Raw genomic sequence first — 15,628 nt, 5'->3', positions numbered from 1 at the left:
TAACCATGAGCAGGAATGGAAGTGTCTAAATTAGGTTCTCAATGTTCTCTTTATTGCGGTTATTTCCTCTGTCATAAATAACCAAACTGCTAAAACCAGGCGCATTCCCCACTGAGGATCCTGCTGTTCTCTCTACCCAGAATGCTCTGCTAACAGCTATTTATATAACTAATTTCCTCACCCCACCCCCTCAGGTCCTTGATCAAAAATTATCATCCCAGTGATGCCCACCCTGAACTCCCAACCCAAAATTGCAACCCACCCCATTCCATTCACACTCATTTCCAACTCCCTTCACCCAGCTCTGCTTTTTCTTTTTCACAGACTTACCACCTGCTAAAATACCAAATAACATGTTTGTTTATTACATCTGCTGATACTATCCTCTCTTGCTAGAATAAGCTGCATAAAGGAAACTTTTTTTCTGTTTTGTAATCTATCCCCATCATCTCTTCTAGAGCAGTGCCTGGTACCTGGTAACTTACAGTAAGTATTTGTTAAGTATAAGGAGAGTGAGTTTTGCAGATAGAGGAGGTAGAGCTTAGAAGATCAAGATTGGCTGTTAGACCCAAGCAAAACTTGGATTTGAATCCTGATTCAGACAATTACCAGGCTCAAGCTCTTCAGCAAGTTATTAAACACTCTAGCCCTCAATTTCCTCACATGTAAAATCTACGTCACAGGATTGTGGTAAGAATAAATAAGATAATATCTGAAAACAACATATTGCCTGGAACTTAGTAATTGATCATTAATCACACTGTTATGGTTATTGCACCATTATTAGCTACTTTATCTTTTATGCTCCCAGTAACCAGTGTTGAGGGTTTACTGATTGGATTAAAGGCAATGGACAGCCCCAGGTTCACTTTTGCTACATAAAGAGTAGCTCAATTTTCCATTGCTCAAGAAGATACCTTTCCAGACTCAGGGATATAAGTAAAATAGATTTAACTCATTACATGTCCGTGCTAGAAGCATCATGAGAGGTCATTTAGTTCAACCTTTATTTTATCTTAACAGGTAAGTAAATGGGGGCCTGAGGTGAAAAGGTGTTCTAAGATCACATAGCTTGTTATACAGAAAAGAACCTAAAAATCCAGATTTCTGGATTCCCAGGACAATATTCTTTCTAATCCAACTGTCATGGAAACTGTTTATTGGAATACTTAAAAAATTCTCAACTTTTCATCCTGTGCAAGATTAACAAAGAGAACTAGGAGATAATTGAGATTATGTCTGCATGGACCGAGGATGCCTCTCTAGCACTCAGTAGCCGCTGATAAGACATGCCCATTTTCTTTACAACTCATAATTAATGGTTTGCACAGGAATAAACACTGAACAAATAAATCCTACTATACACTGAAAGAACACTAACTTCATTCATATAACCATCCAGAAGATTCTAATCAAGGAAAGATAAATCAGTGAAGTTATTCCTTCAGAGTTTTTTTCAACCTTAGTATGTTAATTTTAGCTCTTTCAGGCTGCATCTATAAACTGCACATTTGGGCTAAAATTCATTAGTCAATTTAGTCAACTATTTTGGCTAACATTTTTCCCTGAATATTTCTAAAAAGTGTCAGAAATATTAAAATCCATGGAATTTAGTTCTACTCTTATTAGTAGCACCTCCAAAATATATGTTCAAAATTGGCCCACATACTTATATACAGGTAATTATAAAGTTGGCTCTTCCACTTGCACAGGCAAATGACCAAATGATATGCATAAAACGAGAAGCTGTATAAAATTCAAATATCCAAGATGTGACAGTCTAGCCTCTGATCAAGCCTCAAAAAAAAAAAAAAAAAGATATTAAAAATAAACCAAGGAAGCAAACAAAAGAGTTGTTATGAAAACATACTTGAATCACTGAAAGCAAATTAAAGATCCCTCCTATTTGCCAAATATAACCACTTAGACTCTACTGCACAATACAGGCCTGTGCAAATCAACATCATAAAACAATACATGGAAGGCAGCACCATGGTAGACCTCCAAGGTAGCGCAAAACACTGAACAATAGGAAAAGTCCCCTCTGGTAGTTGATTATGAAGTGCTTTACCTGAAGAATCTAATCTTTAATTCAGCTTGAATTCATTCATTTAACAAGTATTTATTAAGCACCTGCCAAGGAGGGTTTGGAACATCTGGAGTTCAAAGATGAATGACATTTTGATATATTACCCAGCTTAGAATTTAGGAAAGAAAGTCCAGACCAAATCTGTTCTGAAAGCAATGGGTAGATAAGGAAATGAAAATGAAAACATCCAAGTTTAGCTGGGGTAGATGTCACACAACCCCCTCCACTGGGCAAAGGCTAAATATATAATTATACAGAGTTGATTTAAGAAAAAAAACAAACAGGAAATGTAAACATTGTTCTAACAGATCAAATTTCAGGGGTTGAACAGGAGGTGCAAGCAGTAATTTCATCATGGCTAAACAGGAAACACATGATCAAGGAAAGGCAAACCAATGATAAGTACGTAGAATGAGAAGGGATGAATAAATGCTGTGTGAGTCTAAAGGATATTTAAGCACCCACTGAGGAAACCAATCATGATATAGTCACAGATGATGTTCTCCTACATGGGCAGTAGGACATCTCAGTAATAAAGTACATTTATTCCCACTCCATTTCTTACCCAACAAGATAATACTCAGACAGGGCCAACACAAAATACATAACAGATTAGGGGGTAATTGGCAAAATACCAAGTACTATGGAATAACAAAACATCTTGGGCCATTCTAGTCTTCTGGAAATCAAATGAATAAATGTCGCCTATTCACTGAGCTCTGGAAAGTTAAGGAATGGGCAGCATTTGGCAATGCAACTTACTTTCCCCAGCTGCAAATAAAAGATTCTGGAAAGGAGGGTTCTTTAGCTTTCAGGGCCCTAAACTTCTATCTACCAGCTCCGAAATCATGGCAGTCAACCAGTTTCTCAAATAATCCTATGAAAACAATTCAGAACTATTCATTCACATTTATCTGCTTGCATGTTTCTCCAGTTCTCCTTCCTGAGGAGATAACATACACTGTGGGTAGGGGCATAAACTCTGAAGTTGGACAGCCTGGATCAGAATCAGGCCCACCCCTGCTGGTTGTGTGATCTAAGAAGAGTTAATATTGCCAAGCTTCAACTTCCTCATCTGTAAAAGGGAAAAGATAGGAGGAAACTACCACTAGGGATTGTTGTGAGGCTTAAAAATGGCTATCACATGGTAGGAGTTCAATAATCTTGGCAATGATTAGCAAATGGTATTCTTAGCAAAGATGAATGTCGTGCCAATGACTATCACTAGCCTGAAAAGAGAGTGCAGTCAGCATGGCTTTTTAATATTTTATTGTCCTTCTTACTAGGCTCCTGTTTAAATGAATTCAAATATAATTATGTATGCACTATTTAGTTCATCTGTGCTATATGGCCCTGTAGAGGTTTTGTGGGATCTTTCTGAACGTCCCCTTTCACCTGTGCTGATGCTCGCATCTAGAAGGATTATGCGTCCATGTCCCTAATGAGTAAGGTTCTGAGAAGGTCAGTTCTCATTCTAGCACTTCTTTTGATGTCCAAGGAAGGCAGATTACACAACTTAGCCCTCACCTCCAAATTCATCCAGTAGGGGCATGGACAGTGTATATCTTCAGGGCACTGCCCTGTGCAGCCTGGCTCAGGGGCAAAGTGAAGCAAGAAGTGGGGAAAATGACTCTGAGAATGGTTTCAAGGAGAGTGAAGGCTTCTAGAACCAAGGGCCCTGCTGGCCTTGGTTGGCTTGGTTTCCTTCTATCCTCGCCAGTGCCTGGACCACAAACTATCATTGAATCCATGGAGGAGAATTATTATAAGGCACTTTAATGAGTCCATGCATGCTCAGAATGCACAAATTATGTTCAATGTACAGTAAATAATTAGATCTTCAAATTATCAAACCAAAGGTAACTATCAAAGTAGAAACAAACCAAGAAAAAAAAGTCTTTTAAGCAGGGGGAAAAAACCAATAACAGGAAGCAGAGTCAACTTTCCTGACCTCTTGGGTATCTTTTACCAGGTTACTTATTTAATTAACTTTTTAACATTTTTATTGGAGTATAATTGCTTTACAATGTTGTCGTACTTTCTGCTGTATAACAAAAGTGAATCAGCTATATGTATACATATATCCCCATATCCCTTCCCTGTTGCATCTCCCTCCCACAATCCTTATCCCTCCCCTCTAGGTGGTCACAAAGCACCGAGCTGATCTCCCTGTGCTATGTAGCTGCTTCCCACTAGCTATCTATTTTATATTTGGTAGACTATATATGTCAATGCTACTCTCTCAGTTCGTCCCAGCTTACCCTTCCCAATCCCCGTGTCCTCAAGTCCATTCTCTACGGCTGCGTCTTTATTCCTGTCCTGCCCCTAGGTTCTTCAGAACCATTCTTTTCTTTTTTTTTTAGATTCCATATATATGTGTTAGCATACGGTATTTTTCTCTTTCTGACTTAACTCACTCTGTATGACAGACTCTAGGTCCATCCACCTTACTACAAATAACTCAATTTCGTTTCTTTCTATGGCTGAGTAATAGTCCATTGTATATATGTGCCAATCTTCTTTATCCATTCATCTGTCGATGGACACCTAGGTTGTTTCCATGTCCTGGCTATTGTAAATAGTGCTGCAATGAACATTGTGCTACATGACTCTTTTTGAATTATGGTTTTCTCCGGGTATATGCCCAGTAGTGGGATTGCTGGGTCATACAGTAGTTCTATTTTCAGTTTTTTAAGGAACCTCCATACTGTTCTCCATAGTAGCTGTATCAATTTACACTCCCACCAACAGTGCAGGAGGGTTCCCTTTCCTCCACACCCTCTCGAGCATTTATTGTTTGTAGATGTTTTGATGATGGCCATTCCGACAGGTGTGAGGTGATACCTCATTGTAGTTCTGATTTGCATTTCTCTAATGATTAGTGATGTTGAGCACCCTTTCATGTGTTTGTTGGCAATCCGTATATCTTCTTTGGAGAAATGTCTATTTAGATCTTCTGCCCATTTTTGGATTGGGTTGTTTGTTTCTTTGATATTGAGCTGCATGAGCTGCTTCTATATTTTGCAGATTAATTCTTTGTCAGTTGCTTCATTTCCAAATATTTTCTCCCGTTCTGAGGGTTGTCTTTTCGTCTTGTTTATGGTTTCCTTTGCTGTGCAAAAGCTTTGAAGTTTCATTAGGTCCCATTTGTTTATTTTTGTTTTTATTTCTATTTCTCTAAGAGGTGGTCCAAAAAGGATCTCTCTGTGATTTATGTCAAAGAGTGTTCTGCCTACATTTTCCTCTGTGTGTTTTATAGTGTCTGGCCTTATATTTAGGTCTTTTATCCATTTTGAGTTTATTTTTGTGTATGGTGTCAGGATGTGTTCTAATTTCATTCTTTTATATGTAGCTGTCCAGTTTTCCCAGCACCACTTATTGAAGAGGTGGTCTTTTCTCCATTGTATATTCTTGCCTCCTTTCTCAAAGATAAGGTGACCATATGTGCGTGGGTTTATCTCTGGGCTTTCTATCCTGTTCCATTGATCTACATTTCTGTTTTTGTGTCAGTACCATACTGTCTTGATTACTGTAGCTTTGTAGTATAGTCTGAAGTCCAGAAGCCTGATTCCTCCACCTCCGTTTTTCTTTCTCAAGATTTCTTGGGCTATTTGGGGTCTTTTGTGCTTCCATACAAATTGTGAAATGTTTTGTTCTAGATCTGTGAAAAATGCTGTTGGTAGTTTGATAAGGATTGCTTTGAATCTGTAGATTGCTTTGGGCTGTATAGTCATTTTCACAATGTTGAGTCTTCCAATCCAAGAACGTGGTATATCTCTCCATCTGTTTGTATCATCTTTAATTTCTTTCATCAGTGTCTTATAGTTTTCTGCATACATGTCTTTTTTCTCCTTAGGTAGGTTTATTCCTAGGTATTTTATTCTTTTTGTTGAAATGGTAAATGGGAGTGTTTCCTTAAATTCTGTTTCAGATTTTTCATCATTAGTGTATAGGAATGCAAGAGATTTCTGTGCATTAATTTTGTATCCTGCTACTTCACCAAATTCATTGATTAGCTCTAGTAGTTTTCTGGTAGCATCTTTAGGATTCTCTATGTATAGTATCATGTCATCTGCAAACAGTAACAGCTTTATTTCTTCTTTTCCAATTTGGGTTCCTTTTATTTCTTTTTCTTCTCTGATTACTCGACTGCTGTGGCTAAAACTTCCAAAACTATGTTGGATAACAGTGGTGAGAGTGGGCATCCTTGTCTTGTACCTGATTTTAGAGGAAATGGTTTCAGTTTTTTACCATTGAGAATGATGTTGGCTGTGGGTTTGTTATATATGGCTTTATTATGTTGAGGTAAGTTCCCTCTATGTCTACTTTCAGAAGAGTTTTTAACATAAAGGGGTGTTGAATTTTGTCAAAAACTTTTTGTGCCTCTATTGAGATTATTATATGGTTTTATCCTTCATTTTGTTAATATAGTGTATCACATTGATTGATCTGCATATACTGAAGAATCCTTGCATTCCTGAGATAAACCCCACTTGATCATGGTGTATGATCCTTTTAAAGTGCTGTTGGATTCTGTTTGCTAGTATTTTGTTGAGGATTTTTGCATGTATGTTCATCAGTGATAATGGTCTGTAGTTTTCTTTTTTTGTGACATCTTTCTCTGGTTTTGGTGTCAGGGTGATGCTGGCCTCGTAGAATGAGTTTGGGAGTGCTCCTCCCTCTGCTATATTTTGGAAGAGTTTGAGAAGGACAGGTGTAAGCTCTTCTCTAAATGTTTGATAGAATTCGCCTGTGAAGCCATCTGGTCCTGGGCTTTGGTTTGTTGGAAGATTTTTAATCACAGTTTCAATTTCAGTGCTTGTGATTGGTCTGTTCATATTTTCGATTTCTTTCTGGGTCAGTCTCAGAAGGTTGTGCTTTTCTAAGAATTTGTCCATTTCTTCCAGGCTGTCCATATTATTGTCATATAGTTGCTTGTAGTAATCCCTCATGATTCTTTGTATTTCTGCAGGGTCAGTTGTTACTTCCTCTTTTTCATTTCTAATTCTGTTGATTTGAGTCTTATCCCTTTTTTTCTTGATGAATCTAGCTAGTGGTTTATCAGTTTTGTTTATCTTCTCAAAGAACCAGCTTTTAGTTTTATTGATCCTTGAGGATGCTTGAGAAGACCCAAGAATTTGCATTTAAAACAAGCATTCTAGGAATATGATACATATATAATTAAAGGGGTGGAAATAGGGCCTGCAGGTAAGAGCCAAGAATGTGACTTATTTAGAAAAATAGAGACAGGATTTCATTTTTTTCAAGTACTGTATATATAGATTATAGATTATAAAGGAACAATTCTCTATTTCCACCACACTGAACAACTTCGAATTGCAACAGGAGACATTTAGTGCAATATAGACTGAAATATACCTGTTTCTGAAATGCCCTAATTAGCAGCATTTCAGAGTCTCTTCTTCTGTCCTGTTGTTTAGACATGGCAATACACTAGCAAGGATAGGTAAGCTTTCAGCAGCAGTCATGAGTAGGGCACACAAGACCGGGAAAATCATTGCAGATCATAACCCACCATAGGAATTCCAAAGAGAGAGAAAACTGGTATAGAGCCAGCGTGTTCCCAGGTACCAATAACTCATCGACAACCAACAGTGGCCACAGAAAGGGACCAGAGTCATGGCTATGCCACTACCTGCCCTTTGCTCAGGCTGATCCTCTTCTGTACCCAGGCCTGAATGTACATAAAGATGTGATGTAAGCAGTGTTTGCTTTGGTTACCACCTTGGTAACTTGGTGTCCTCAAGTCATGGGTTTTCGAGTCACACTAACAGAAGTTCAGAGTTTAGTTTACTAGCTTTTGTGATCTTCCAACAAATTGCTTAACCTCTGCAAGTCTCAGTTCCCTCATCTGTAAGGTTAGAAAAATATAGTCAACCCCACAGGGTGTCATGAGGGGGAATTAAAGTATGTAAAACCCCACAGGGTGTCATGAGGGGGAATTAAAGTATGTAAAACAGAGGCCCAACATATACTCAACAAATTATAATTTTCTGTCATTTCTGTTGTTGCTGTTGCACTACTTAAATCATTGATATTACTATTGTTATTATTATCAACATCATTATTCCAATGGATCCTGAAATTCTTAGACTCCAATGAGTTCAGGAATTCCAGGCCAGGGACCACTGCTTCAGCCCACTGGCACTTTTTCTCTTTCATATCTAAGAAATCCCTAAAATCTTCTAACTTAACTCCAATAAGTGAATTCATCGTGAAGTGTTATCCTCTTTGTCACCGACCCAATTGTCTTCACCAATTTTATGAATATCTTTAAAAGAGTGACTTCTATGTCTTAAATTGAAACCATAATCCTAATGATGGAAATTTCAGTCATTGCAACAGATTTGAGGTCAGAATTTGAGGGTTAGGAGGATGTATCAGTTATTCTTCACTCACAGCAGTTTGTAAGAGACCACCTAAGAATAAGCAGAATCAGTTCTTCCAGTATCTCCAACTTTATTTAGTGCTGGGATAAGAGAGGGTGAAGGTTGAGACTGGGACAGAGAGTTCGGCTACTGATAACGTCTGATTGTGATCTTCCAGTTTCAACACCCCTTTTATCCTTCCACCCGTGTCTACTTTCCAGAAAAAACTGCATACTTCTCACAGCCTGGAAAAGCCACGTCCCTCTTCCCTCCTAGAGGAATCTCAATCATTCTTCAAAGATCAACTCAGAAGTCCCCCTCTTTTAAAACTTCCCTGATAACACAGAGTTGAAGGTAATCACTCATAGAACTAAAGAGTTGGAAGAAAGCTTCTCTAATTTTATGGCTTGAATAAATGCCATGTTTTAAAGATGTAGTCAAGATGTAGGGCTTTTAGTAGGAAAAAACTGTCTGATTTCAACACTCAGCATTCTACTTAGAATTATGAATTGTTTTTTTCAATGTTTCAGCTGCTTGTTTCATCTGCACATACTTGCCTAGGGACCTGCTTTCACAGGAAACCAAGAAAAGCCAGTTCATAATATTCATGCTTTTGAGGGTGTAAGGAAATGATCAGACTCATATACTGTGTGGTAAGAACACACATTCTTACAGACCTTTTTAGGGTAATGAAATAGACTACCAATATTTTTAAAATGCATACCCTGTGAACAAGGCATCCTTCTAAGACTCTCTCTTAGAGTAATCCACATAGGAGCACAAAGAAAGAACTATGAGGATGCTCTCTGTAGAATACTATGTAATAGAGAAATGTTGGAAATATCTGTCAATATATCTGTCAAAATATCTGTAAATAGGAGAATGATTAAGTAAATTACAGTATAAGCATTCTATGAAACATTGTGAAGCTATTTAAAAAGCATGAGTTTGATCTATATTTACTGGTAAGGAAAGATGTTTATGATATACCAATAAGCAAAAAAAATTAAATTAAAAAAGCATGGGTATTGTGTTCTATATCTGTTATTTTCCTCTCTCTTTCTGGAAATACACACACACACACACACACACACACACACACACACATCAAACTATTAGCATGGTTACCACTGGGGAGGCAGATGGCTTAGGGGTAGAAGTGTTAGAGATGGTACAGAAGGGGTTACAAAGGGGAATGCCTCTCTATTTTTTTTTATAAGTGCATATTACCTTTAAAATTGAAAAAGAAAATAAAGGTAATGCATTTGGAAATTAACATCTGAAACATTCTTCACCATTTTAATTTTTCTTAAACTTCACAATCAACATTGGCAGCAAAAAAACTCAGGGGATTTTAGCTGTACATTCTCCTTCTGTCTCACATATATCAGTGTAAAAATGTGTTGTAACCAAATTTAAGCATATAAGTAACCTAAAAAGTAATTAATAAGGGAAATTATCTGTTGACACTATTGTCTTGTATACAATTGCTCGCTCTTTTAAGATGAGAAAATCCACACAAACAAAATATATTTCAAACACTATTATATTTTTCACAAGCAAAATAAGGAAAACCACAATTACAAGGGCAAACAGGAAATTAAAACCAACTATAAATGTACACTTAAACCTCCTGCATTTTTTTGTTTCTTTATTCAGGAAATTAAATGATACCGAATGACAAAGATCTGCAACCTCTCAAGTGTTTAAGAGGAAGTACAGCATTCACTTAGGAGAAAACTACAGCAAACGATGCTATTGTCAGGAGGATTTAATAGATTTGAAAAAAAAAATGCTGTGAAAGACTACCCCCAAAAGCCAACCCATCGTGGCCCATGTGTTTTTGTCTCCAGAATTTGCTTTCCATAGAATTCTATGAGTGCAGGTGAGTTTCAGAGAGAACCTAATGACTAGTTACAGTGAATCCCATAATGCAATGAGAAAGGCATGGGGTGGTGGTGAGAAACATGGCCCCTGCTTGGCTGTGTGATTATGAGCAAAGAATACTAAGCCTTGACTTTCTGTAAACTAGGAATAAATATATAAAATGACAAGGTCGCTCTGAGGATTAACAGAAAAAATGTGCACCAAAGCACTTAATCTAGCTAACGCTACTCAGGTATTGATTTTTGTCATTATTCCATTTCTATTTTTAAAAACTCCTGTGTTGGGATGAATAATAGTAAGATGATCAAAAGATGTAAAAGATTTCAATAATATATCATTTTTGTAAAACTACTCCTATTGACCTACAACTTGATCAATGTGACTGGCAGATATCTATGGAAACTTAAGAGGACTATATAGGCTGATATTGACAAGCAGCAGTAAATAATGTCTATTAAAACTGCTTGGTTAATGATACAGGGTCCATTCATTTGGCTAATGTTTACTGAATATGAACTATGCTTCACACACTGTGTTAGATGCTGTGGACAGACAGTATTGTGTAAAACAGGGCTCCTACCCTAACAACTTAGAATCTACTGCAGATGAAAGGTATTGAAAAAAATACATAATTCCAAGTATGCAGTAGTTTATTTAGGAGATGACCCCAGAAATCACTGTGAGAAAATGGGGAAGTGAGACAGGGAAGGGAGAAAAACCAATAAAGAGTACACTGAGTAGCCAGTTACCTCTATGGTAGAACGGTCAACTATCCCAGTTTACCAGGATTGAGGGGCTTCCCAGGACACAGGACTTTCTATGCTAAAACTGGGACAGTTCCAAGAAATCTGGGATCAGTTGATCACCCTACTCTATGAACAGCTGGGTCTCAATCATTCTGGAAGCCTCCTGAGAGGCTGCATGGAACACAACTTAGAATTATCTCAATGAAAGGCAAGGAAGTAGAGTATTTATCCACCGACCCAGCAGTGAGTTGAGGATCACTCCAAGGCATTATATTTCAGTTACTCCCAATCTGACCTGTGCAGGGGCAGGGCATGCTCCTGTGCCCAGAGAATGCCCCCTGAAAGAAAGACACAGGAAGATGTTGGCATGTTTATGAAGTGTCTGCAGGCAAACTCTGGGGTCAGCCAAGGGGACATGGGCAGGGCATCAACACTATCTGATACATGATTATTTTTTCCCAATCTGATGGGCAAAAGAATGAGCTCAATGTTGTTTTCATTGGGATTCCCTATTTAGTGGGGAGTTTAGAACTAACTTCATATTTGCATCCCTTTTTGAGCATCTAAAGACAGTTTAACGGTAGTTTATTTTCTCAGCCTCAGACAACTGCCCCCGTAATAGAAAACACTAAAAAAATTTCACTGAATTTATCTAGAATATGTGTGTATCAGGGTGGGGATAGAGGTGGGGAGCAGGGCAAACTCTTTCATGTGAACTGAAGGTGAGAACTGACAACTCAGTCATAGTGTTCCCAGTGCCATGATCCTTGCTACACTTCCCTTTACCTTTAAAGGAGAATTGAGATCCTTGAGTTTTATATATCACATTTTTTAGGTTCCCAATGAGTTGACTGATAGTCATGATTCATACTTGTTCCTCTTCCAAGGCTCTTCTCCCATACTCATTTCCTCCCAGGTATATTTTCGGATCACTCCTAATTCCCTGTAAGCCTGAAACCTGTAAGCCTGGGTGTGCACTACTTCCTTTCACTTCTGCTGTGACCATAGCAGGCCATTTCTATTTTCTTCAAGCCTCACTCACTGCAGCCTATTTTGAATTATATTCTAGCTGACTACTAGGGAAATCGGGGATGTTTAATGGAGCTCTCGTAACAGTCATTACCGAAACCCAACATACTCAAATCTCTTGTGTAATTCAAAACCCATGATATGCTTAGTCTAAAAGCTACAGTCGGGGGGACTCACTGTATCATAATAAGAACATGAGCTTTGCACACTCAGAAGATAACTAAATCATAAATTTAAACTGTAGATTCTGTCACTTCACTGATTAAGCTCTCAAACATTTCCCCAACTACCTAAGACCTGTCATTATTAATCCTACCTGGTTTTATGCATTCCGTCTCACATTTCTCAGCACATGTTATGGCCTTTTACCAAGCTTATCCTCCAATCATGATTATAGACAGTATTTTAGAATGATAATCTTTTGATAGTTTTATTACTGAGCAGGAAGCAATCTGTATAATTCCTGTCCCATAAATTAATTGCCTAGACTTTTCTTGCTAACCTTTCATTTCAAAACTTGTCCCTTGGTTTCAAAGAATAAACCAGTCCTTATCTTACAAATACAGCAACTGAGATTCCAAGATGTAAAGTGACTTACCTGAGGTCACCCAACTCGCAGCCAAGGCCAGAAGTCCTCTTCCTAGGCTATCATCCATCTTCTCTTCTTGCTTCTCTGGAAAGAAGAGAACATCTCAGGCAGTAATCTTGCCATCCACGTGCCCGGCTTAGACCTTGGTGCTTTAAGACTCCGTCACCACCATTACCCACCCTTCAGTCATTCCATTTCAGAGACGTTAATACTAGCTTCTTTGCAAGTGCCCCGCAGGGCATGGGCCTCCATATGTGTGACATGAATGCCAGTTGCACTTACAGTCTCTTCCAGACATTTGGTACTTGCTGTGTCCTATGTGGATAGCTATTCACCTCTTTATAAATAATGCATCTGTCTGCACAACTCAAATTCAAGGCCCCTGAGGGCACAAATCATATTTATATATTTCTTTTCATTTTCCATCATGCCTAAATACCTGTCACTATGCATATGGAGATGTTTCACAAATATTTAATAAGGATGATAATGATAACTTCATGGGCACAATCAGTTTTCTTAAATGATGTTCTGGGGCCCAAAATTATATATATATATGCATAATTCATATGTATATATTATAAATAATAATATATATGCATTGTACACATAATAGCTTTAATTTTTTTATTCTTGAGATTAAAATTAATTATATTTAATATTGAAAAACTAATAAGAGATATTGGCTTCCAAATACAGTGCTGCGTGTGCAGAAACCAGAGCAGATCCCACACAAGTGCTCTATTATAATAAGGCAATGGAGTTGTTCTTTTTGTTATGTTTTGGTCTTTGTGTTTGTTACAAGCAATCACATTACAGAACTGAAGAGACACATTTGCATTTACAGAGCTGACAATTTTAGTAGACTCCTGATGCGATATGCTTTATTCGATTTACTTCCCCAGAGGTGACAAAGACCCTGAAGCTGAAGTCGCATTCTACAACATCGAGGAAACTGATGAAACCCAAAGGCGACTTTGTTCTGGAGTTAAAGGTCAAAGGAATACTAGACACAGAAGGACTCTTCTATGGGTCAGTGAACAACAGGGCCAGAGAAAAGCAAATCACATGTTTAATCTTGCCACTGCTTTGGCAAGGTGGTAGGAATTTGAAATTCTGCCTGCATTTCTTCTGTAAGGTACATGTGGAGACCTTTAAAGTGAGTGGTGAAGAAAAGGTTAAGATATAAGACTTAAAGTAGAAGATGTAAAGAAAAGGAAAAAAGAATGGGAGGCTTTAGCTAAACAAAGATCAGAGGTGGTTTTGATCTTCAGGTATTTAAAGGTAAGCCGTGGTTTTACATTTTTACCAAAGTAAGACAAGTGTGAATAGCCACAGGGAAATTAGGCATTTTGTAGGCAAAGGAGAAAGCATGTAATTATGAGAAGAAAATGTATTGCTAAGTTCACAAGGTACTATAAATGCTCCAAACTGGGATTTATGCAAAGCAAGGAGTTTGAGCTGCCATGTGGTAGACTGGTGCAATGAGAATAGAAGTTGGCATGCCTGGGTATGCACAAAATTGTCAAAGTGACTATCTTAGCTTGGATTTTTGACCCAAGTCTTCTACTTCCCTAAAGGAAGGTTAATAGTAAGAGCCCAGTGTTTCAGAGGCCGTGGAGTGGGTGGTATCTGGGGAAAACAGCTGCTGGCATGACACTGGGGGTAACTTACTCAGCATGCCTGAAGCCATCAACGTGTCTGTCAATCAAAGTCTAGACATTTGGGGCTTTCAGGACTTAAAATTATCATTTTGAAAGTAGCCGACAAAAATTAATGAATTTAATAAACTCTGCCCAACTACAAAACATATGACACCACAGAAGGATATGGACACTAACACTGATACCCATTCCATCAGATAACCATTCCATCTGTTCAGAAGCAGAGCTAGAAAGAATGAGGACCAGAAACTGTCACAGAAACCACTGATCTACATGGTTCTGTGGTGCTGGAGAGAAAGCAAAATAGAGACGTTCACATTTGTGAAAACTGGAAACACATGTACATACACATACAGTTAATGAGGTAGTGTAAAGTGAGGAAATCTGGCTTTCCTACTTGGATAGAGTTGACGCGGTTTGGCATAATCCCATGGAAGAATAAAGTGTCAAACTTTTCCTTATGTAAGGTGGTTTTAGAAAAAGACATTGTCTGGGGTATAATCTGCCTTTCTCTACAAGGAAGACCTCAGGACACCAAGGTCAACATGAGACTTTGCATGGAAAATACTTTGGTATTCTGCTTCAAATTATTTTTGGAAGTGGGTAGAGTATAAAGCATAATTTATTTTTTTAATAATATGGAACTTAAAGGTTAAGCATGGTACAATAGCAAGGAAATGTATTTAATTCTGTCTTCACACCTGGACTTGAAAAAGAACAGTAACCATTCCGAACATTTGTCCTTCTCAGAACTAGACATCAAGTTCTAAAGGCCAAAAAGCTGGCACTGATGTAAGACCCCAAAAAGAACCTAGTAGGCTGGACTTCAGCAAGCTAAACTATGTTTACATTCTTAGATCAAGTTTATTCTGAGTTAACTCCCGCATTTTATAATAAGTTATCAAATGCATTTTATCACGAGTTATCCCATGTGGCTACCAGTCAGACCAGGGACAGCACTGCGATAAGAAAAACTTTCTCTTTTTCACCTTCCTGTGATTCAAGGAAATGCAATCCTAAAATATGACAGGACAGTACACTGACAAAGGGTCAACTTTTGAACCTCATGCTTTGGGTATTCAGAATTCACTGATTAGAATACAAACGCCCTTGTCACATCTATCACCTTAGGCCTTATCAGCAGACAACAAAGCTGCCTTGTATCTGTACACAGACAGCCTTTTAATCAAGCCTTCAGTATAACTCATATACATTTTTATAATTTCCTTGCTGGA

At 38.0% G+C, this 15,628-nt stretch overlaps 1 long non-coding RNA gene across 1 annotated transcript in view; it reads right to left on the bottom strand.

Moving 5' to 3' along the window:
- Window positions 1-990: 990 nt before the first annotated feature.
- Window positions 991-15,628, bottom strand: part of LOC309656904 — a 46,756-nt gene continuing 32,118 nt past the window's right edge. Inside the window, exon 2 of the long non-coding RNA XR_014261598.1 lies at window positions 991-12,813. This is a non-coding gene — a long non-coding RNA (uncharacterized lncRNA). The remainder of the gene's footprint in view (window positions 12,814-15,628) is intronic.

The sequence above is a fragment of the Balaenoptera physalus genome (assembly GCF_965194825.1).
Source record: "Balaenoptera physalus genome assembly, chromosome: 3".
NCBI lineage: Eukaryota > Metazoa > Chordata > Mammalia > Artiodactyla > Balaenopteridae > Balaenoptera > Balaenoptera physalus.
This window is presented reverse-complemented; position numbering and strand designations above follow the sequence as displayed.